We start from the raw sequence: 24,493 nt of genomic DNA, 5'->3' as shown, positions 1-24,493 counted from the left end.
AGCAAAAGAGGGCATAGGCATCTGTATTAGGGCCCACAGCATGGTTCTTACATGTACGTGTTGCTGTGTGTTCAGCAGAAATACTTAGAAATTGTATTTTTTGCCATAAATTCACATTTATGCATAAATAACTTTCAATACATGAAAAATCTGAGAAGAAGAAATCCACCCTCACTGGAAGAAAATCCTCCCAGCCCTCTCCGCTGGTTTACAGGTCAGCAAATGGGCTATGCCTGCTATCCACAGAGGGCCTGGAGATCCTTCTGAGCTGGCGACATTCTGTTGTAGGTCCCACAAAGGGAAAAGGATGTCATTGCTGAAGATTAACTTCTTAGGATTTTCAGCTGATTTTTTGGAAGACACGTCGCAGTTTTCTCACATCTGTTGACTATACCCAGTTATTTGCTGAATAGCGCTGTGAGCAACTCTTTGCTGGCCATTCTCTTACTGGAAAAGAGCTCGTGACCCTGAAATAGGCACCCAGACGAGGTGGAACTCGTATGGACTCGATTGACTTCAGCGAGGTTCTGCTGGAACCCTGGCTCTTGGCCACCTGGAGTGCAACCAAGAACCAGGCCCTCAGATGACCAGAGTTCAGGCAACTGTGCCCAGACAACAGCAATTAACTCTTTGAACCCAGCTCTGAGAAATTTTTGCTCCAGGCTTTTGTGCTCTACTGGGTCGGCAGTGATTAGTGCCTTTTAAGCAGTTTGCTAGCAAGGCTACTGAAGAGAGCCTGGAAGCAGCATGTGTTCAGATGAACAGAAATTCCTGACAGTGCTCACCCAGGCTGGCTTTAAGTCACTCTCACTGCAAGATTCTCAGGCTTCACATCTTTTCTCACAAAGCAAGGACTACAGAGAATCTTTGTTCAAAATTTTATCCCCCCATCCCACTGGAATTTAAAACAAAATGTCACGGAAATACAAGTGTTGTTAAAGCTTACTGTTACAAAGCCTAAATTTTAGGCCAAGTTAGACCTGAAAGAGTTTCTTTATTAGGTTTTTTCCATGACTAATTCTGTATTTTTTCATAAAATTTGCATAGGTTTTCTGAAATAGCTACAATCAATGCAGTAGTTTTACTCAAAGCACTTTCCAAAATACAAACTGAATAGAGAGGTACTTTCTCTGATTTACTTGTAGATCTACAGCTACAAGATTTTTCCACTGTCCTTTTTATTCTGAATGAGTAGGTTCAAACAATAAAACTACCCGTATCTTCAGGATGATGGTATAAAGCTATTGTTCACAGGACCTCACAGCTTCTCGTGCAGCTCCTGGGTTCTGGACAGCAGCTGAGGGGTGTCTCCCACTGAGGCAGGGAATGAAGGGAGGTTTAAGGAGAGGAAACCGTGGGGAGTGGGAGGGATGCTCAGAATAATTTAAAGGTCCTCATGTACTTTCAACCCACCTAAGTTGCTAACCTTCAGCTGTATCACTTACAAGTCTGCTAGAGGCACGTCCCAGAATCCTGTTCCTCACTGTGGTACAAATCTCATCCTTCTCTTCCCCTTCACCATCCAGGCCGAAATGTGCCTCTGGCACTGTCTGAAGCTGCGGAGGACTCCACAGCTCAGCATTAACTTGGGAGCCACCTGAGTAGGCCCCTGTTACTTACTTTCATGTCAGGTGTCTCTTGCTGTGCTCATGGCTGATGTACTGCGGTCATGATTTTACTGACCTTCCTCTCTCTAAATCAGACGCTAAGAGCAAAGGAGTATATTTCACTTCTCCAACTTGTAATTAGCCAGAAGCAAACCAAAGTCAGGCAGTGTTTTCCTGTTGCCTTGGCAGACTGGGAGGCTCAACCCTGTTCACTTACAGGGGCATCCAACTGAACACCGGCCCCCTGAGCTCACCCCCAGTTCTGCCAGGGATCTGCAGGGTGTTTTCTGGATAGTCTTCCTTCTGTGTGATGAAGCAGGCCAGAAGTCACGACAGGAGAGGAGGAGATGGAAGAAGTGGGTTCAGTTCCTTGGTCTGCCAGGGACTTCCCACATGACTCTCAGCCAGATATTTTATGCTCTTGTGTTTCAGTTCTCTGTCTCTAAACCAGGGCAAATAAGGCTTTCATACTTCACTGTGGTGCCACGAGGGCCCATTAGAAACTGTAACATCCCCTAAATTCCATGGGAGAGATGAATGAGTTGGTTTATGCACAGACCTAACAGCTGTAAGAGTGGGTACTCCTTTTAGTGCATCCTACTCTGGAGATTTGAGGTAGGCAACCTGTTTGTAACAGCAGTGGGCTCTAGAGAGAGAGGGGATGTACCTGGAGCCTGTAGCCGTTACTGGGTTACAGGCAATAAAGCGTAAGTTTGTGCTTATAAAGGATAAGAGCAAGTGCCTCTTGCTCTGATGCCTTGGGCAATTCAGGAGTGTGGGCAGATAACACAACGCGGCTATCACTTGGATGCCAATGTCAAAATTGGACAAGATCCAATGCAGACTCATCAGTCCTTGCTTTAGGCACATTTAAACATGTACAGGACATTTCCAGTAGGTCTGTGGGGCAGTTTTCAGTTTGACAGCTACATTACATTGTTTTTTAGGAATAAAATATCCGTTGATGGCACCCAAGAAGTTACTCTTCCCTTACTCAACACTCAGAGACAGTAGGTTTTAGAGCTGTAGAGACTGCTGATCCCAACTCAGCAGGTGATTTTCTTTGATTCATCTTGTGCTGTTTTGTCAGCTCAGGTTCCCTATAGCTTCCTGTCTGGTGAGTACACATAGACGACTTAAGGACTTTATTTGAGATATTGGATTTTACTTGATGCAAAACAGTTGTCATGGAGAGAGCATCTTTCATCTCTGCTGGGCTTATTTTGAATTGATAACCCTCATGTGAAGAAAGCTGGCCTTCCAGCCCTCTTGTTCCTTGGCGTCTCAAACCAGTAATAGTGCTATGGTGGCCTTTACACCTGAGAGGACATAGTGAGTTAACAATTCTATCAGAACTTGTTGAAAGTTTGGGAGAGTGAAAATAAACAGTAAGGAATGTTTGATTCTCTATCCACCATTTGAAGTTGATAGAACAAAAAACCTTGTGCAGACATGCAAATATTTCAGGGCACTGGTAAAAACCCCACACCCATTCAAAGTTTGCTATATTCACTTTTGATATTCTACTGGTCTTGATATTCTACATAGATTGCAGCACGCCTCCCTTTTGTAAGTTTTAGTTCCTTTTTCACTTTTTGAGATGAGGTTTCTTCATTATGCCCAGACACAAACTGAACTGAAATACAAATGCAAGTAGTTTTTGCCATCAGAGTATTTTCCTAGATGTACTCTTACTGCAGTCCATGTCCTCAGTCTCATAGAAACACTCGTTTGCCTTGTAACCCTGTGATGGCCAAACAACAAACCGGAGCTCGAAGTTGCTGTTGCTCTTAGTTGCTGATAATTTTGTTCCTTTTTTTATTCCATCTGAATTCAGTTTACAGTTCAGCCCACTTCTGTTCCTGTTGGAGTTTTTGCTCCATAAACTGTATGTCTGTCTCCCTGACTGAAAAGTCAACAGTTACCACACTTTCATTTCCTCCTGTGAGGGTGAATCATAACCAAGCAAGGGCTGTAAGACCAAAAACAAAAGGAGAGAGAAGCAGTGTCGTGGATCTGCTTCTCCAGGCTGTGTGAGCACCTCAGGGTGCCCTTTACAAATGCAGTCCATGAGCTGAACCTGAAATCGTTTCCTTTGCAGTGGCTGAAGTTAACTGACCCTTGAAGGTTTGGTTGGTGATTCCAGTTGGATGAACTCGAGCCGTCCAAGGAGAGCAGCTTCACGGCACTGTCCCCCCTGCTTCTTGAATGTGCCCTCTTGTACTCATCTACAGCACCAGAGGATGGGCTTGATGACCTAGGTGGGCCTCCCAAGCCTACATCTGTGGCCTCTGAACATTCAGAGAGATGTTCAAACATTCCGCAAAACATGAGCCCTAGGCTGGGACTGTGAATGTTGGGGTGCAGTGTGGGGTTTTTTAATCTCCCCGTTCTGAATCGGCTTCTGCACTGAATGAATGTGTATGGATTACTATCAGCTTTCCTAAAAAGTATCTTTGGAGGGCAAAAACTGCTAATGCAGTAGGGTTTGTGTGACTTTATCATTTGCTTTTAACATGATTTGTAGCTGTTTAGTGCTTATTTTGATAAACTACTTCCCCATGCCAGCAAGGTAGGGCTCTTGCAGACTATCATGCCAAGTTTGGCTTATAGAGAAGAGAGAAGACAAAATACATGTTCAAATAATCAAACATATATATGTGTGCATGTGTTTAAAGACTAATATTTGAATAGAAAATACAAGAAAAATTATTTCCATTTTCTTGAGAAAAACGAGTATTTTCTGATCAACCTCAGAGTTAGAAATAACCTGAAATTTACTTCACTGAGAACCTTCCTTTGCTTTCATTTCCGCAATGCAATTAATTTTTTTTTAAAAAAGCAAAGCTAGAGATCTGGCATGGTTTTCGAAACAAATGGGTGTTCATCTGTTCTGTGACATCTCGAACAAAGGCAGCCCATGAAAGTATTAAATAATCAAATTACATGGTGGTGTGGGGGATTGCTCAACTGGACACACTGATGAAAATGCCAAACAAAATGCTCCATCCAAGGACAGTAGGCATCGCTTGCATGTTTTCACTTACTCTAGTGCAAAAAGGAAGCAGTGGAACTGTACTGCAAGTCAGTTTGAGGTGAATGTCAGTCCAGAAATAATTTATACTGAGGGACTTTCAGTCTCACATTCTGGATCTTCAGGAGATGCCACCTTACTTGAACTTGCAGTTTCTCTGAATTTTCTACTGTAAGTTAGTCATGGCAAAAGTACTCACTAAGTGGAAGTATCAAAAATTTGGCAGATGTTTGGGAAAAGATGTTCTGCAGTTTGTTGAGTTTTGCTCATAGTTGAACCCTTTTTTGTCCTCTGTGGTTTGGTGCAATGCCCATCGGTGTTCATGGAAAACTCCAGTTGAACTGGATGAGTTTTGCAGAGCTCGTTCTGTAACATGACAAGTTTCTTCCATTCATGCTAGAAAGAACGGAAAGTGCTAAACAAACTGTGGGAGGTGGGTGACCCCTGTCTGTGCCAGGTCCCCAGGTTCTGCCTTTGGATATGGAAAGGTAAGTTTGAAGAGAAAAGCCAGTTTCCCTGGAATGGCTGAATTCTGACCTGAACCAGCTCTTGGGCTCATGTAGGCTTTTGAAAAACTGACATTTTTCTCTATGAATCACACATGGAATTTGCATCTTATGTCACACACACACAGAGTAGTGGAAAGAATATGACTCAGTTATATTCTTTTTTATGAATTGAACTCTAAGACAAGATGTTTCGCATTGTTTTGTCAAGAAGTCTCTGTTCTCCCTTTTATCTCCTCCAACACCCACCCACGCAGAGACGCACACACTCACTACCCCTTACTGTACCGCATGCTCTCACCACTCCTGCGCTTTGACCCTTCTACTGGAAGTTGTTTACTGCTGCCTATTCCCTTCAGTGACAAGTCACTGCTGTCATTACTGTGTAGTTATTATTATTTTTGTGCCAGTCACTCATCTGGACGGGAAAGCTTTAAGAACCTTAATTACTTTGTGGCCAGACATGAAGCTGTATTTCTAAAAGTAGCTTTTCTTTTTTGGATTGAGTTCATTTCCTACAGTGTCTCGTTTTATGAGTTTGCTAAAAGCTTTAAGGTTCTCAGGAACCCCCGTACTTTCTTCTCAAACACACACACACACACACAAATAAATATATAAAAAGAGTTGAAAATCTGGAAAAATCAAATTATTTTCACCTCCTGTCAATCACCCACATGGAGTCATCTGCAGTTTCGCATACATACTCGGCTTTTGCTTCTGGGCTAAACACCTCTCTAAAATGATCTTTGTGATTACTGTATGCTATAGTTCAGGACCCTTCCAGCTGAAATGTTCTATAGAAAATATCACTGTTATTCTCAACGTGTAATTTCTGGCAGTCACCACCAACTATGTTCATTTTTATGTTTTTTAATAGAAGTGCAGCAGAACTGGCAGAGAGATAGTAATTCCCTTGAAGCTATGTCCCCACTGATTTGATTTCTCCTTGACAGCTTATCCATCATGCTATATGCTTATTTAGACAAATAAATAAAAGGGTTGTTATCTGCCAGCCTGGCCTGAGGGCTTTTAGCAACACCAGAAAGTCTGCCGGCTTTCCTTTCAACATTCAACAAGGCGATTAGGGAATCACATTATGGTAAGTGTGGATACTGCATGCTTGAGTGGGAGAAGAAGAGCTGGTCTGAAACTTGTGAATCCATGAGAAGTCCAGTGTTGATTGCACAGTAACATACCTCTGATGTGGAACTAAAAGAAAGACCCCCTGAGCAGGGATCAGAGAGGTGGTTTAAGAGAAACTTAAGCGTAATTCTGTAGAGACCCAAACAGATTTGGGTCAACTGAAACATTTTGTGAATTCCTGTTAAACGTAACAAGTTGTTTCATTCTTAAAATTTAAGCAAGTAAAAATATTCCCTTTCAACTTTTTTAGATGAAACAGTACACCTTCAAGAAATGTACCTGGTTTTATTTTTTAAATGCTTACAAGTGAAGCATTATGAACCATAAGTTGAAGCAATACCTTTCACTTCAAACTAAGTGACATATTTTACTCATCCTAAATGATTCATTTAAGTTAGTTAAAAAAAAAAAAAGAACAAAAAAAGACGTTTCCTTTTGAATCTACCCCAAAATGTTTTTTCCACAATTTTTCAGTACAATTTTGCAAATAACTCCTTTCCTTTAATAAGAAACCCTGTAGTGCATCCACAGAAACAGCCATTCCTCCACAGGAGATTTTCTATCTGTCTTTCAGTGAGAATAAACCAGCTTTTCACCACTCCTGGCTGCTGAGGGCAGACCTGAGGGCAGACTGAGGGCTGAAAGGAACCTGCTTGGCCTTACGCTGTTCAGTTATGTGATGTACTGGCCAAACACAGACAGGCTTGGAGCTTCTCCTAGGCAGGTAAACTGGGGGTGAAATTACAAGCAAAAATTTGCGCTGTCCTCAAACTGCGGGCTGGATTTTTAGAAGTTAGGCAAATAAATTAATGCAGTACTGTATGTCTGTTTGCAAAGTAAAATTCCAGAGAATTTGACGTGAAATTCCAATTAACATGAAAGTCTCATAAATGTTTGAGTCTAGTTCTTTGGGTCCATATTGTATGCAAGCAACTCCCTTGCATGTGCAAAGAAGGCCCATGTACACTGTCTTGATTTTCTGCAAACTCTAGATTTCACTGCACAATCTACCCTGGAGGATTTCATAATGTGGGATAACGGGATAACTGTGAGTTAGGCAGAAAGTTAGCTTTGAGGCACAGCCCTAATATCTATTTGAAACTGTGCATCTTCACCCAGGCATCCATAAAAAATTCCAAGTTGAAATAAAGCACAGAGCTGTGCCTATATTTGTATGGGTATCTGGAGAAGACTTGATCTCATCTGGCCTGATCAAACATTGCCACCAACTTCATAAGGCTCTGATAAATAGTAACTTTCCAAGGATTACTTCATTTCTCTCTAATCTGGGTTGGAAAGCTGGAAAAACCTGCCTTATAAAAGAGAATGGGCTCATCAAAATTAAGATCTCCCCAAGTTCAAAGACCTGAAGGAGTAACAAATTATATCTTCCCTTAGCTTTTTTAATAAATTCATTTCATTAGGGAAGGTTTAAAGTGACAGCTTTTAAAAATCACTTTTCGTTCTTTGCCTGTTCTCTCTTTCAACAACACAATCACACCCCAATTAACTAACTGTACTGCTTACAATAAAGACTAATGATCTCCACTGGCCCCCACCTCCATTAGCAGCTTCAGAATCCCACCAGAATCCCAATTAACACATTGATTTGCTTAAAAGGAAAATAGTGATCTTTGGCTGTCCATTCCACCAGCTGTGTGTTCCATCACCCAGTCTCCAGCAAGTCCATTGATTTCCTGAAAATAAAAACAGCAAATGTCCATTAATTCCCCTCCCCTAACTGCAGGGTCCCACTCTGATTCTTCTTTTTGCCAGAGGTCACTGGGACATTTTATCTAAGAAGCTTAAAGACTAATATGCCATGTTTCTCTCCTGCTGACCCACCGGTTCATCAAACTGATTCCAACTGACTGCTGGTGTGGGACTGAAGGAAAATGCTCAGTGAGGATGTTAGCTGCATGCTGCCAGTTCCAACTTGGTGAAGCATCCAGATAAACCGGGTAAAGAAAAGGGTCATGCAGGCTTCTATGTTAAGGTTGTGTCCTCTACAATCACACTCTGATAATTAGACGTTGTAATGAGGGAGCCCTCATTATCGGAAGCTATACAAGGAGTCTGCAAATGTTATTCTTGAGGCTGGCTGGAGGTCAGGAGGGAGCACATCCACAATGCTGATTTGCCCCAAGGCCCAGCAGAAAAGCAGCAGTTCTTGTGTGCCCAAAGGGAACTCTGCTTGGGGACTCCTTGTGAGAGAAAGCAGAAGTTTGAAACAGGAGAAGCTTGATGTCCAAGAAGTTTCCCATTTGAGAGTACTCATCATGCTGCGCAATACACTGCAGACAGAGGTTATAAATAATTGGGAAGGAGTGACCCAATTGGGATAACAGAACCAACTTGCCTATAAGCTCTTTCAAGCACTTACCAGGCTGCACGGTGTTAGAAATTTCTTCAGGATGTGCATGAAACAATAATGCAGATGGCTTTTTGAGTAAACGACACCAGGCACCTTCTGAGGTTTCATCACAATGTACAGACTGCACAGATGGAAAATGCCACCTTCCGCTGGCCACCTAAGTACCTGCTTTTCACAGGCAGGCTACAGCGACAGAAGCTTGCTCTCCAATTGCTGACGCCAAAACCCACAAGACTCCTGTAGTTAAAAGTGCAATAAAAACCACTGTGAAATAATAACCAAGTGATAAAATTACAAGTAGGAACACATAAAAAAAATCACATGCGCTGCAGGAACGATGATAAAAGCCTGCCTCTCAACCTGTCTAATCTCACACGCAAACCACACCCTTGGGTATTGCCAACCGGCTGAAAGCAAGAGTAGGAGCAGAGTAAGTGAAACCACATGAATGTGTGAGGTGTAGCAACCATTCTGAATCCGTATTATAGCATTTTACTGCCTATATGAGATTTCTTAGGAAGGCTTCCTCCCTGACTGGTTTTGAGAACCAGAAATCAATGCGACTTACACAGACATCTCAGGGTATTCCACAAAATGGTCTCAACATACTATAAAGTTATTGCCGACAGCTGTATTGTACCATCCGGCAGCGATATCTTAATCTTAATGAAGTCAACAAAAGGTTTGCTAATGTCTTAGACAAAGTCAAGGTTTCACTAGCCTTACACTCCAGTCTCCATGAATGCAAATTTCTTTCCCTACCAGGTAATTTGAACAATGTTCACCTTCGGTTTTTATGGAGAGAGCACATTGGGGCAGGCCAAATCCTACGTGGTTATTGAATTCAAAACCAATACTTGCATCAATTTTATTTTGGTTTTGCGGTGGGGTTTTATCCTTCCCTAGCATTTACTGGACTTCAATTGGAAACATAGAAAAAGTACATATAAACCCCAGCTGCATTAATCTTTTCACTTAGCGAGATCATTCTACATAGTGAATGAGATTAACAGGCTGCAGCTTGAACATCTATGCAGCTTTTAGGTTCACTACTGGATGCCGGCGTACTACTAGAGATTTGGAGATAACGACAGGGCATTAGACAGTCTCTAAATCACAGCAATTATTTTTGATGAGAATAAAATGAAGATAAAGTAGGAAATAGCATTGCACTTTCAAAAGACTGATTACAGGGCCTAAAACCTGGGCAGAAAGGTGTGTGTATTTTAGCAATATGCAAACTGAATGTTAAGGAAAGCCTTGCGTTTGTCATTGTTGCAGCCAAGCCCAAAGCCAAGCACCCACGGCATGCACATTTTGAAATTCCCCTTTTTAAGGGATTAGTGGGAGGGATATGATCCCAACCAAATGCAGTGTTTTCCTGCTCGGTGGGTGAAAGTGCAACTTCTGCTTTCTGACTTCTTCTGTACGCGCTCATCTACAGCCTACTTATTCACCAAAGTGCCAACGCCAGTTCTGAAGAAGAGTCTTCTGGAGAAGACTCTCAGCCTACCTGAGAGTTTGCCAGTATGCCTGCATCTGTGTCCGTTTCCTTCTCACTCTTTCCCCCTTCTTTAACACTCATAAATTATTGCTAAGTGATTCCCATTTGCAGTAAGAAGACAGTTGGGTTAAACAATTCAAGTTTGAATTCTGTTCCAAAACATGTGATCACTTGTAGAGCTCAAAGCTAATTGAGTCTGACAGTGCACGTGTGATGGCAGATCAGGAATATTAAAGCCATTTCACTGATAGGTAAACAAAAGTAGGTAAAAGTAATATAATTTCTCTGCGCTCACGCTGAAAAACTGTTATGAGAGTGAGATGAAAACTCAACATTTCTGATTGTCTAGTGCCATGTCCTACGTAAGAGAAAAGCTCTCCATGAAACTACAATCTCTAGTTATTAATTTCTGTACTGTGAGGACTTGGGATCTTGTTTTCAAAATAACATCTGCTAAAAAACACAGGCTAATAGATACATCTGCATTCACGAGGAATAATGTAGCTCCACATTCAGATTTCCACATACAAATCTTGAATTAGTCTTCTAACAAGTTCATTATGTGAATGATGTTTAATTTGCACATGCTGTTTTGGCAACTGTCTGTGCAATTTTCAACACGCAGAACTGCATGCCTGCCCTTTGGAAACTGAAGCTCTTTAGCAACCCTTCATGTAAAATTCTGTATTTTTCTTTCATTGAATTAAGCTGATCTGAGAACTCTGAGATCTTTTTTTAATTATTTTTTAAAGGGAAATAGAGAATATTACAAACGACATCCTTAAAAATAAGTTAAGAGTATGATTGACTTTGAAATCACTTTAGTCTTCTAGTCTTTAAAGAGGTTTATTCTGATTAACTGACCTGAATGTTAACAGAACTGGAATTTTAATTTGTATTCAGACTGTAAGAATATCATCCACTCAGATGAGACAGCGTTGTTTAATTAGGTCTAGCAGTTAACTCAGAAGAAAGTAAATGTACTGCTAGAGGTTTGGAAGAGTGCTACGGGCTCCTGGGATTTGCAGGAGTTTGGAGAAGCTTAAAAATAAGAAATCAGTAGCTTTAGGAATTAGAAATGAGTGCTTAGAAGGTATCGGAAATGTTCTGCAAAGTCTGTAGTCAGCATCTTTTAAGCTTGTGCTTCCCATTAGTGTAATGACCTTGGAAAGATTTAAAATTTTGCAATCCAATAAGTAAAGTAAATCACATATATGTAAGGTCTAATTTCTGATTCCAAAGAAAGCCCTCAGATCTGATGATAAATGTGATATCTACAGTGTCTTCCACTGGATTCTTTGTGTTTCATTTAAGATGCGAATGAGCTGTGAAAATTAGAAGTAATGTATAGGCCACAGACAGCAGCCATCGATAGCAATAGAAGGATATTATCTCCACAATTGTAGTTTCAATCTTTGCAGTTTTCTCTATAGTTGATAAAATAAATTATACATGTTCTTTCAGATGACTATGGCCACATAGTTTAACACATTGTTGAGGCTTTGCTTCTGGTGCATTTTTTTGTTTTCTTGTTATTTTGGGGCATTTTGGTTTTAATTGAAAGAAGCACTGCAAATTACAGACTGACATATTTTTGATGAAATGACAAGCGAAGCACAAAGCCATACAGAGTTGACAAAAAGAGACAGGAAAAGGGAACTGTTCTTTAAAGTTATAAATGTGAAAATTGATTCAAGAACACTAGCTGTTTTCAATTTTTTATTACGACGTATTTTAAGGACGCCCATGTTCTTACAAACTGGGGTTTATGTTCTGATATGAAAATATAATTAACTCTTAAATTGACACTTTATGTCCTGCGGAGTGCAGTTTTTCTGCTCTCAAGTGCATGCAGTTTGTAAAGAAACATGGTGGCAGTAACACGTCTGAAACTGGGGTGTCCTTCTGCAGGAGTCACTGGCACGGGTGCTCCCTTTGGGCCTGCCTGCACCCGAAGGAGCCGGAGCGGTTTGCCGGATGGGGCTGGCTGGAGGCTGAACGCCCCGGCTCCAGGGGCTGCCACAGAGGGGATTGCCTGTCACCCTGCAGCAGGTCACCTGCAGATGCTTTTTAAGCACCTGCCTAAGGGCACCAGGCTGGGAAGTGGCTTGTGTGGCTTTCCAAACACACTGTGAGAAGAAGAAGTACTGGTAGTGCGTTTTGAGCATCTGGTTGTCCACCGGATTTCTCTGTCACATCAGAAGGGTATGTGGAAATAGCCATATTTTCAATTTCCCAGTTAACTTTTATTCCCTATGTTCATGTATATTCCCTATAGTTTGCTTTAGTATCTGGCTTATATGAAAGCCTGTGCTGCAGAAGATATTTGCTAAACCAAAGGCCCTTTCTCAAAATGCCTGAAGTAAACGGAAAGGCTCGCTGTAGCAAAGCATCACAAAACCCCTCTGAACACAGCTGTCATTGTATTGCAGCAATGTGGAGGAGCTCACGGGGCCGAAGGCACAACTGAGATGCGTTTCCATAAACCACACAGCAAACACCCTGCACAGCCACCCCTGCAGTCTCTACACAGTGTGTGCAGGGAACGCAGGGCCTTCAGCACACCACATTACTTCTTGCAACAGTAATTCTCCAAAGCCAACGCAAAATGTCTCTTTAAAAGCTAGAAAGGTCTGGAAGAGAAAAGGTATTCTTGCTGTTGCTTTGAAAGTTAACTGTAGAATCACAGAATATGAATTTCATTGTCATTACATTCTAACGTCACAAGTTTCATTGTCAAAATCCATAAACACAGTGTTAAAACAAATTCCACAGTGGGGCTTTTTAGATTCAATCTTGTATGATTGTACAGTAGCTTCATCTTAATACCTCTGCTTAGGTAGCAGTGAAATGATGCACTGTTTCCATCAAGGTAGTAAACAAAACCTCATTTTGCTCAATAGAGCAAAGAAAGAAATCAGATGTCATTGTTCTTTGGTGGCAACAACTTTCTACCAATTCAATACAGATGACAAACATAGGCTTCAAATGACAAGGATCGTAGAATGGTTTGGGTTGGAAGGGACCTTTTAAAGGTCAAGATGACCAAGGATGGACTGCATCCCATGTATTCAGAAGAATGAAATTAACTGCTAACACTTCACGCAACCACAGCATCCGCTGCACTGGAACAGTGCTTCGCTGTGGTCTTCATTTCTCATATGTTTCAGTGGGTCGCTACTACTTCTTTACCATGTCATGCGAATAATCTGATCAACATTCATGAGATATTCTGGCCTCGCCGTACTGGAAGGTCGATACAAGTGAAAAGGTAGCTGGTAGCACATGGGAAGCGCAGGTCAGTGTTGAGCTGTGGGAGCACTGGGCAAAGTTACCAAAAATATTTCCTTCAGGGTGCACTGTGCATCACTACTCCTCTGGGAAGCTGAGGAGGTATAACACATTTTTTCTTTGCGTAAAGTGTTTCAAACATGGACACTTTTTCAACAAAATGTCACAAAGCAGGGGCCCTACGTGGATGGCATTCCCCTCCCTAGCTTTTATGGGCCCATGATCAGAGAAGAAATCACTGCTCTCCTTGCCTGTGCTGATGAGCAGCGTGAGAGGATGCAGCGGTACGTTTGTCAGGAGCACAACACAGTAGGTCCAGTTTTGAAACAGTCAAAAAAAATAGAGACAAAATCCCAGGGACGGGACAACAGGAACTATCTGAAATTCAGAGACTGTGAGTGAGAAGACCGAAAGAATTGGATTGGTTTTGTCTGGGGAAAAAAGATTAAGGGCATGGTAATAGCCTAGTGCCATGGAGAAGGGCGATTTAAGGAGGGTGATGGTTAGTTATTTCCCTTCTCCACTGGAGGCAGGACATCAGTTTAAGAAGAAATCAGCTTAATTTGCAGCAAAAAAAAAAAGATTTAGATTGGATATTAGGAAAAACTTTCTGCTTATTAGGAGAGTTAGGTAGTGGAACAGACCTTCTGGGTTAGTTTTAGATCTCATTCTCTGAAAGGTTTTTAAGGCTGTGTTACACAGAGAGGGAAGGCAGTAGTACCACGGGGATAATCCATGTGTAGAAGTGTCTTACACCATCCAGCACAAGGAGAGGACATGCAATGTTTGCGTCAGGCCATTTTGTGCTTCCCTTATCAGAAGAAGTGGAGGTAGTTTGGTCGAGGGAAGGTGTGTATAGCTATGCAAGCATGCCACTAACCTGACCCAGTTTCACCGAAACTTTTATTTCAGACAAAAATGGGAGGCTATAAGAAAAGTTCTATTTCTGGAATTAATTATTTCACTTCTGATTTTCTTTATAGTAAATTATATATGTTTCTATGTATTTTCAAAAGTCTGCATCAAAACATACATTTTGGTTTTATTGAAATAAAATTTAAAACCTGAGTATAAATTATATTTACCCATAGTTTCCAGGGAATTTCAGGATTTTAGATCCTTATTCTTGTTTGGAAAAGAAGCAAACCTCAGAAGCACTAAGTCGTTTATATCTTGGAATGGCTCTGTTCTCCACAGCCCTTGTGTGATCTTTGGCCTCTGGCAACTGGCAGGGCTCCTCAGGGTGCCCAGGGGAAGCACGGGAAACTGAACTGCTCGGTGCTTCCGGAGATTTGTGGATTGGATTGCGCTTCCCATGCTGCTGCCTTGACCTCAGCATGGCCAATGCCCGCATCTCCAGGGGACGGGTGGAAGACAGCCTGTGAACATCTTCTGCAGTTCCCTTTTCCTCTTCCTGGCTTGACAAAAGCTTTAATTGTCCTTGTAGAGTTTTGTGAGACTCTTTATTTCATTTAGAGGGGATGAGAGAAAAGGATGAGAATCTCATAGAGCATTCTGTGTCTGAATCATGGCTAAAGTTCAAACAAACTACTTGGTGCACTGGAGTGGCCGGGCAGCTTCAGAGGCTGCAGCATTCCTGCAAGTCCTGCAGCATCAGACCTTGGCGGGCAAAAGGCGGCGTGTTCTTGAGCTGACTGACGGTGGTTTAAGCAGATTCCTCCAGAGCAAGCCCAGACTGGAGAGGTTCGTTTAAGACATCATCAGCCATCTCCTCATGAAGTAATCAGCTAAAGAAATAAGACTGGGCAGATGAAAACCTGGGAAGGTAATGGAATCTGGGGGAATGGAAGTTAGCGCTTGAAACAATTAACAGTCAGAGGTGACTTAAGGTGTACAGAGAAGAAACAACTGCTTTTTATTAAAAATTCATTTCAGTTTCGTGGGCAGGCTGGAGAAGTCATTCCAGCACAGTCTGACTTCAGAGAAATGCCTCCCAAATAGAAGGACGCAGCCCAGCTAAGCCGTACCGGCGCGACACAAGACAGAAGTGTTATCGTCAGAGCAGCTTCCACCAGCTAGACATGCCCCGGCTGAAGAACACTAGAGAACTGAAATGAAGTGTCCTTGGTGCAGGGAAATTTACCGCCTCTTCTGCAAAAACTCCTCTCACCAAACTCTTCAAGATCCTACCAGTCTCATATCGCGGAACCAATGATGCACCCGGTGTGAAACATTACATCACCGGCACCCGGCTCCATTGGCTGGTCCCACCCGCGGACAAGCCATTTCTGCCTGCACCTTTTCAAAGCTGCTGCGTCTCCGGAATTAACTCTTTGAAGGCTGTCACCTAGGGACAAGTCTAAATTTTTGGCTGATGCTTGTACACACATATTTAATACAAGAGATTTTGTTAGCCACAGCTTGAAACTCCAAAAGAATAGGCATATCTCTTCAGTTCAGATTATTTCTCAGCCATCACTGCAGAAAAATGAACTGTATATTTTCTGTCCTTCAGGGAAAAAAATGAAGTTGTCAGTGATATTATAAAAAGCAGAATAGGCTGAATCAATAATACTGTGCAGCCTTGGTAAATAAGACATTTATAAGGGAAAGAGAAGGGCTGCTGCTGCTGCAGTGTAACAAAAAAAAAAATTCCCCTAACTGGTTAATTAGATTAATCGGCAGCACTGCAAAAAAGATGCTGCAGATGCAGGTTAGCTCTGCCTTGCTTGGATTTGTATTGCTCTATTTCAACTTGCATCCAAAAATAGCTGGTAGATTCAGACGGTGTTGCAGGAAAGAGAGTGGGGGACAGCTGTGTGTGTATATAGTTTGCGTGTGTGTTCTTTCCCCTTTCCAAATTTCCAGTTTCCCTAGTAAGTGTGAGAAATCAGTTTCATAAGATTACTGCCCAAAATCAGCTGATGAAACCCATTGCATTCTAAGTAATTTGGTTATATAACTTTTCAAAAAAAAAAAAAACAAACCCACAGGAGAAAAAAAAAAAACCCACACACAGAAAGATGCAAGGAAGTTTCTGGAAGATCATTTCTTGCCTAACTTTTTTTTTTCTTTTTTTTTTTTTTTTCTCCCTCCTGAAGAAATGTTGTTCCAGGGAGTGTCTGACTAGTTCTGCAGCTTGGCAAAAAAGCCAGACGTTACCTCATAGCTGCGGCCAGACAGCCCATTTCTATGCCAGGCAACCACTGCAGAAGCGCACAGCGCAGGGCCCTGCTTGATTAGCACTTCTGCTGTTTGGAGAGTCCTGGAGTGTTTTGTTCAAGGTGGGCTGCTGAGTGGGGACTCGGTGTGCTTTTGTGCAAATGAGCGCGCAGGCGGGGGAGGCACGGGGGGAGCGGGGAAATTAGGGGCAGAGGGAAGGGAGGCAGAGGGACACAATAGGGGAGGTCTGTATTAATATTCCGCATTCATGTTATCTTTGGGAAACAGGATCTGTTTGATCTGACCTGGTTAAAAAAAAAAATAAAAAATAAAAACAACCCATGAAGTACCACATCCTAAAGGTCAAAGAAAGAGATGGAGAAACAAAGAGCTGTAATGACAGAGCAGGTCAAACTGAATTCAGTGTTTAATTGTCTCCCTTGTGCCTCATCAAATAGCTTTCTTTAAAGCAAGAGGGATCTTTTCTTCCAGCAAAAAAATTACCAATTCATCAGTGAGCTGGAAGGTGACAAGTGTTTGTAAACATTACACTCAATGTAATTTTCTCATCCTCTCCCTCATTGTTGATTTACCTTGTTTGACTGTGTCATTTACCTAGTAAAGCTGGGTCTATATGCCGTGTACCATAGGTGCTAGGGTCCCTGCGCAGAATTACAGCTGCCCTGCGTTGCTCTGCTGTGCTCCTTGGCAAACTGTGCCACTGGCACAAAAGCAGGGCAAGAGCAGGGCACAGGGTGGGCAGAGACCTCAGCCCTGCACCGCCTCACCTCCTCCTGGCATGTCCTAGGGTGACTTCTTCCAGCAGCTGAGGTGTGGTTCAGCGCGCTGGAATGGAGATCGGCTGTGCATGAGCTGGGAAAGGAGATGGTGCATCCACGTAACAGCCCAGGGTCACGTTCTTGTGTCACACGTAGCTGCAGGGATGCTGTAGGGCAGTGGAGCTTCATGACCTGTCCTGATGTATTGCCTCTGTTCTCATAAATGATGGTGGGAATTTCTGTTTGGAAGAAAAAAAAAAAAATTAATAACTTTATTTTACTGAGTGACAAGATAACTACTAATGAACTCACCCTTGTATCTGAGAGTACTGCATGATGGTCAGCGAATTTGATACCAGAAAATGTATGGGTTTAGATTATCTTTAGTAGCCAGTTTTCCAGATGAGAAAAGTTATCGATAAAGAGGTAAAATGAGTTGGGTTTGGTCACATGTAAAATCAGTGGTAGGATCGAATCCTTAATAGCTCTTCACTGAGTTGTATCTTTGACTCTTAGTGCAAGATGTGCGCCCATGGGAGGCATGAATCAGTCCTTGTTCAGGATAACTTCTTCCAAGTCTTGGGTTTTTGTTTTTTTTTTTATTTTTGGGGCTTACTAAGAAAAGCAGATTCACAGATTTTTAGAAACTTCATCTGGAAGTTGGAAGAGGAGTGAGAGGGACTAAATTGTTCTGCTAATGGACTTAGGGTAAACGTGGGATCCATCTGACTCAGTTAAGACCGAGTCCAACTGCTGTATTATAAGGCCCAACAAAATGTGTCAACGCTAGGGATGGGGAAACCACAAAGGGAGCTTTTCAATAATTTATAAGAGGAGGTGGGTTCTAGGTCTTTCCAGCTTCACACAAGTGGGCTAAGAGGCTGGTAATTCCAGTCCTCTCTCCAGTTTCAGCATGGGAGTACAGTTGCTCCAGCCAAGTCCTTCTGCTCAGGACTCTTGGAGGACTGTGCCCTAGAGGTGTCACCTAGGTTGTGTGCTTGCTAGAAACATCACAAGCTCATTGGGGCCAGAAGAGAAGGAGATGGAGATTCCACCACCGCCAGGAGTTCTATCATCACACAGACAGATGTGCAGCTACCGGGCTTTGGGTCTGTGGTACAGGTTCAGGTATGGCCTGGTTTGCAAAACCAGCACCAATTATAGCTGGGAAACTGGAAGAGCCCATGAGACAGAGGAGAATGGTGGACACTTGCTGCATTTGGTCTTCTCGGAGCTCTCCCAGAGCTGTATGTTACTGGCTCTCAGACCACGGCCTGGCTCAAAACCATTTGGCTGCTTGGCTGGATGTATGTAGCGTGGTGGTGGTGGTGGTGGGTGTGGGTGTCTGTATCAGCAGTACCCATACTGTTAACAGAGCTTTCCTCTGGTGCAGAATACAGCTGATTCCCTGGATTCGAGGGAGCCCCATGGGGCTATGTGGAGACTCCAGTCACAGGGCTGCAAAAGAGGAAAATAAGGAAATTGCTTTTCTCTGCCTTTTTGACAAATAAGAAGTTGGAGCAGTGAGCAGGGTGGATTGCTGGGTGCTGTGAACTGTGCTGGCTGTATCCCTCTGCGTCCCTCCCAAGCTCTTTGCCAGATCACTGGTACAAATACATTTAAATCCCATTTTACAGTCACCATAGGACCAAATAATTTTGGGGCCAAATTTCCTTTTTAGCATAGTTAAGTTTAATGCAGAGTAAATTTCCTCAAACTTTGGCCTGGTGCTTAAAAGCACACTAGCAACCCTTGGCATGTGGGAGCAAATCCTAAGCCACTCCTATCTCCTTTTTCCCCATTGTGAGGGGATTTGCTGTTTCTTACAGTTTCTCCTATCAATTATGACAAAAGAACGTGGGCATCCCAGCTTCCAGGGGTGTTCTGAGCATCATTTGAGAAGCTCTGGAGTTTGACTTCTTCATGAGCTCCTCATTTGGCTACTTCAGAAAATCTTGCTCAGGACACCCCGTGTGGAGCTGCTGGCAGGCTAAACGCAGGAGGGCGTTTCGCAGCTCACGCTGAGTGTCTGCTGCAGCATCCTTGCACAGATTTAGCATGGGAGATGAGAAGGCATTTGGTCACACCTCTCCATAGGGCACACGCGAGTGACTGCAAGGTCTTTGGGATATGGCAAGGGAGAGCCCATGGCTTTGCTCAAAGCTGTGTCTGTCCTCACAGGACTGCAAGTACCTGAAACAGCTGCAGAGACCTGGCTGGGCAGAAGAATCTCATGAGTTATGGTCACGCTCCCACTGCAGCAGAAACATGTGCTAAGAAAATGCAGTTGGAGGAATTTAAGGCATTGGAGGTCAAGGTACGCAGTGAAAATCTCATGAACAGTTTCAACCCCAAGCACTAAGTTCATCTTACCAGCCTACAGCACAACCCAGATGGAAGGATGCTTCGTACAATGGGAGTGGGAAAAAGTAGTTAAACATATTTATGGGATACAGTGGAAGAAACACATTAAAAAGTAGAAATCCTTGACTCTAACCAGATCCTCCCTTCCAGAGAAATTGGAAGCAGTTGGTAAAGTGGAGACTTGCGGGGCGATGGACAGAAATAAGAACCAGCCCTGCTTACCCTGCTCAGGAACGGCAAAGCCGTCAGTCCCAGACGCGGTCAGGAAGAGGTTATATTGTACGGGCAGCGGAGGGAGGAGGATGCTTGAGTTGAGCTGTAAGGGTTGGCATTGCCCATTGGGAAAGAGGTATGGATGGAGCTGCAGTTCCTTAGGAGATAACAGAGAGATTAACATTACAGAGTAGAGATTGTTTAGATTGTTTGCGGAGGAAGAGAAGGGAATGAGAGAAGAGAGAGCTGTTTGAGAAGGAAAAGGATTTATTAGCCTTTGAAAGCAGGGATCTGAGAGAGGCTGGAATGGGGCTGCTATGTCATTATGGGCTGCAGTTGGAGATGTTTCAGAGAGTAAACTAGTAATAGAAATATTTTATAGGCCACCTGACCAGAAAGAACAACTGGACTGTGAAATGACTGTGCAAATAAAACAGGCATGTAAAAAGGAGAGAGTGGTAGGAACTGAAGATTTTAACTACCCAGGCATAGACTGGAATATATTAAGGGAAGGGAAATAAGGCTGGAGGTATGTTTGCAGATCAGATGCAGGCCTGCTTTCTAATTCAGCCTGAGCATCAACTGCACAGCTTGGGTATTACAAAGGGACTGCATGAGGGCTCGCACTGCCGGGGGAGGCAGCTTTGACAGGCTCCAAGGGAAAAAAGATTTTAAGGGTGGATTGTGAAGCAAAGGATGAAGAAAAAAAAATAAAAGAAAGAAAGAGTGGGTTTGGTCTGAGTGGCCTTAGAGCTTGAATTTCAAATATTTGGGTTTTATTGAGCTCCCAGTTCCACAGAAGCAATCAGTGGTGTGTCTGCAAGTGTCAAATCATGACCCATTAATGAACGAAATCCTGCAATAACCCAGCTTTACCCCAGGTGAAGCTCTGTCTGCCATTAGTTAGGCCTGGGGAAACAGGGCCTATAATGAAATTCTGGCCCCACTGATGCTAATGGTGAAAGTCAGACTTGATTTAACGAGGCCAAGATTTCATGCCTGATGCTCATAATCTCGTTGGGCAGGAGCATGATTAGGGGAAGTGAGAGAACAAAGCTGGTTTGAGGAGCTGGGGAGACTCTGCAGTGGGAAGAAGGTCTGGGGTTTCATTGCCTGCCATATGCACCTCTTAAACCGATATCAAAGAGTGAGAGACTCGCAATGAAAGGTAATGATCTCATATGACTGAGAGCAAAGCTTGAGACCATTAGTGTCTGCATCTCTGAGGGCACAACCAAGAGGATTTGGCAAAGGTTCATTCACCAAAAATGGGTTGGGTGGCCTCGCTTCAGGTCCTGGGCCATGCACTCCTGGAGATGCAACCATCTCTCTGTGCAAAAATGAACATTGAGTCTGGAGTCAGCGGGGGCCTACAGACTGCACTGCTGAAGGGTCTTGCTCCTTGCTGGGGAACGCTGAAGTCGCTTTGCAGGGACGGGGGTGCCTCCAAAGCTTCAGCACTGCAGCCCATGCGACCCACTTGTGTTTATAAATGTACAACTAACTATGGAACAGCTTTGAAAGTGCGTGGAGGTTTTGTTTGAGGGTTGGTTTTTTGTTTTTTGGTTTTTGTTTTTTTTCATAATTTTGGAGACTCCTGCCTTGCTATTTCTTTTTGCTCACTGATTCAAAAGTACTACTACCAGCTATATATGAATATGATTTATTTATTTATTTATTTTCAAATTGGGGGGAAATTGATCTCTTATAGGCAGGGTACTGTGTATCTACTTGTATAAAATGGATAAGGAATAGCTAATTTTTGAGCATTATAACTGCCATGAATCATACACTGATTTCTTATAGCCCATATGCTTGACTTCACGTCGTATTTCCTAGCTGATGAAAAAAACCAAAGACAAATAGCACGGTAGGTAAATTTGAGAGATTTTAGGAACTTTGAGATGGGTCTGAAACAGCTGCAGGTATGATACATAGTAAGATATTAATTTTACTACAATTGTAGAGCTACTGCCAAAAAATAGCTGCCTTATTTTATTCTTTTGTATTTAAAAAAAATATATGCGTGTGTTTAGGGGAAGCAGAAGGAAGAGGTTATAAAGAGTGAAAAGAAACATCAAGCCCCAGACACCAACAGGTGCCAATGAATCACAGCTCTCTTAGTCACCATTACTGGCTGCATGAATCAATAGAAGAGTGACTATTAAATAAAGATTCAGTCTTTTGTATAAAGTATTTCCTGATAACCACCAGTCTATATTCAGTGAATGCCTCATGAAAGACTCGGACTGAGATCTCCAAAGAGAGATGGCTCTGTGCACAATCATTTGGCAGGAGAAGCAAAAGCTGAATTTTAAGAGTCTTTATTAAAAAAAAAAATCTGCTATTATTATAAATGTAATTTAAGTTTTTAATTGAATGAGAATAAGCACTCCAGTAAAATTATTTGGAGCACAAAGGCTACTAGAAAGAAAGGTAATTATATTTGTGTTGCAAATATTTGCTTAGTAAAATGAAGTGTGCTGTGACAGGGGCTCAAACTTCCAGGGAACGGCGGGTTGTGAATTATTCAGGTTATAGCACGGAGGGTGAAAGCAGACCCCGTGCCGTGTGCTGGGCTGCTCAGTGCAGGGGTGCAGCCAGAAACCCCCAGGCCTCAGTGCAGCTCTGAACAACCGCAATTGTCCATCCAAAAGCAGCAGTCTGCAAGCTATGTGGGTTCGTGTTTGTGCACAGCAATGGATGCTGCCAGTGTCCAGAGCCAAGGACACGTCCATTGCGACTAGTACCTGTAAAAATGTGGAATCACGTACAAATACCCCTTTTCTGTCTCTCTCAAACTCTTCAATTTGGCAGACAAAGTGCCCCCCCAATACCACTGAAAATAGTGACTATTCAAACAGATTTTCTTTCAGTTGGTAATATTGTTTGGAGGTGAGATGTGCATTTGTTCATTAAAATTGAGATTTTTCAAGAACAAGCACAATCTGTGACAATTGTCTTGGAGTTCCTAATCCATTTTTTCCACCTCCTTTAATGTTTGGTGGAGAGTTTTCGTCCATTCTCAAGAGAGACCACTCATTAAATGGATCTTCTAGTAGAACTGACAAGGTGAAATAAAGATATTTTTAATGCATTTTTTACTCCAAACAGTATATGGGCAGGAGATATTTTCAGTTTGATTCACCTGGAGTTGTTGTGGGGACTCTTAAGAATCTGGTTGCAGTTCTCAAATCTACTCAGAGGGTTTTAGGCAGCAGCTGATCTCCCAGTTTCTAAAATGTAATTTGTGACAACGCTTTCAAGATGCTTAAACTTCCTGAAAGGCTCCTGACTGCCAGCTCCTAGTCGGAGAGAAAGGCAGCCCTGATCCGGCTGGCTCGGGGTGAGTGGCGACAGCGGCGTTGTGCGTGGTGTGACCCAGGGCGAGCCTTGTGCCGGCTGGCGCTCGCTGGGACCCAAATCCTCTCTGGCCTCTGCTGCCTGCAGAGCTGGCCTGCTCCTGCTGCAGGAGCTGCCGGGATGCTGCAGTCTGGGAGAGGGCTGGCACTTGTTCCGCGAGAGCCAAGTGTTGGTCTGCACTGCTAATGCTTAGGATAATTAAACAACAGAGGCAAAGGGATTAATAAGGTTCTTTTCTGTGGAGAAGGCTGAAGGCCTGGAGAGGGGCCACTGAATTTGACTAAATAAATTTAGAATAGGAAGATTTTCAGCAATTATTGGCTCACTTTTTCCTCAGGCTTTCTAAGCCATCGCTTTAACTTACTGGCTTAAGACACTCCTTACACCCGCATCCCATTCTGCCTTGGGCCATTCTGTTGCTCTCGACAGCTGTCTAGGGCAAAAGGAAATCACCCAACCACAAATGTTTCCTCATAACTTCATAACATGGACATCTGAAGAAGTCAAAACCTTGGAGGTTCAGACTCCGCTTTAAAAAGCGAGATAAAATTAGGACCTGAAAACCAGGTATTGCCCTCTGCCACCCCGGCTCTATATGCAGTTGGGCCACTTTGTACACAAATTAATAGCAATTAGTAGCAATTTAAAAATGGTTACCTGAATTGCTGAAGTCATGGTGATAATTAGAAGCAGAGCAGGGTGCTGCTGGTCTGTAGCTGGTTGGCAGTGCAGATCAACAGGGAGGTGGTGGGAGCTCTGCAGGGGCCCGGCCCCGGCTGCTGGTGGACGGCAGCGTCTGGGGACAGGTCAAGAGTGGCAGGGCGCCTGGGCAGAGCCGTTTGCCCCCTGGCAGTGCCATGGGGGCCGGACAGTCTTGGTAGGATGATTATAGATGTACATCTGAAATGCTGAGTAAAGGGTGCGTGTGAGGGAGTGCCACCAAAGGGACTGGGAACAGCCACAGGCCCGAACACCGTGCTCACGGACATCGCAGCTCAACGATGTTCAACTTGTGCTCCATTGTCTCCCGTGGTCCCTGCATCAGGTGGATCAAGCAATGACTAGAAAATAGTAAAAACCTGCTCTGTCTTCCCCCACAGACCAGCTAGCAAAGAAACTGCAGGAAAAGCAAAGCAAATTAATGAGCAGTTGGTGTTTAGGGTCTTTTGTTTGCTCTGCAGATGGGTGCAAG

At 43.1% G+C, this 24,493-nt stretch overlaps 1 long non-coding RNA gene across 2 annotated transcripts in view; it reads left to right on the top strand.

Moving 5' to 3' along the window:
• Positions 1 to 24,493, top strand: part of LOC147598716 (uncharacterized) — a 111,527-nt gene that overhangs the window by 60,858 nt on the left and 26,176 nt on the right. The window contains exons 1-2 of one of the 2 annotated variants that reach the window (XR_015260354.1): positions 16,620 to 16,704; positions 19,543 to 19,678. The exons of the other annotated variant lie outside the window; for it this stretch is intronic. This is a non-coding gene — a long non-coding RNA (uncharacterized LOC147598716). Of the gene's footprint in view, positions 1 to 16,619; positions 16,705 to 19,542; positions 19,679 to 24,493 lie in introns of those variants that run through there. 2 annotated transcript variants of the gene reach the window in all.

The sequence above is a fragment of the Chlamydotis macqueenii genome, chromosome 16 (assembly GCF_036417535.1).
Source record: "Chlamydotis macqueenii isolate bChlMac1 chromosome 16, bChlMac1.mat, whole genome shotgun sequence".
Classification (NCBI taxonomy): domain Eukaryota; kingdom Metazoa; phylum Chordata; class Aves; order Otidiformes; family Otididae; genus Chlamydotis; species Chlamydotis macqueenii.
The sequence above is the reverse complement of the archived record's forward strand: the minus strand, read 5'-3'. Positions and strand labels throughout refer to the sequence as shown.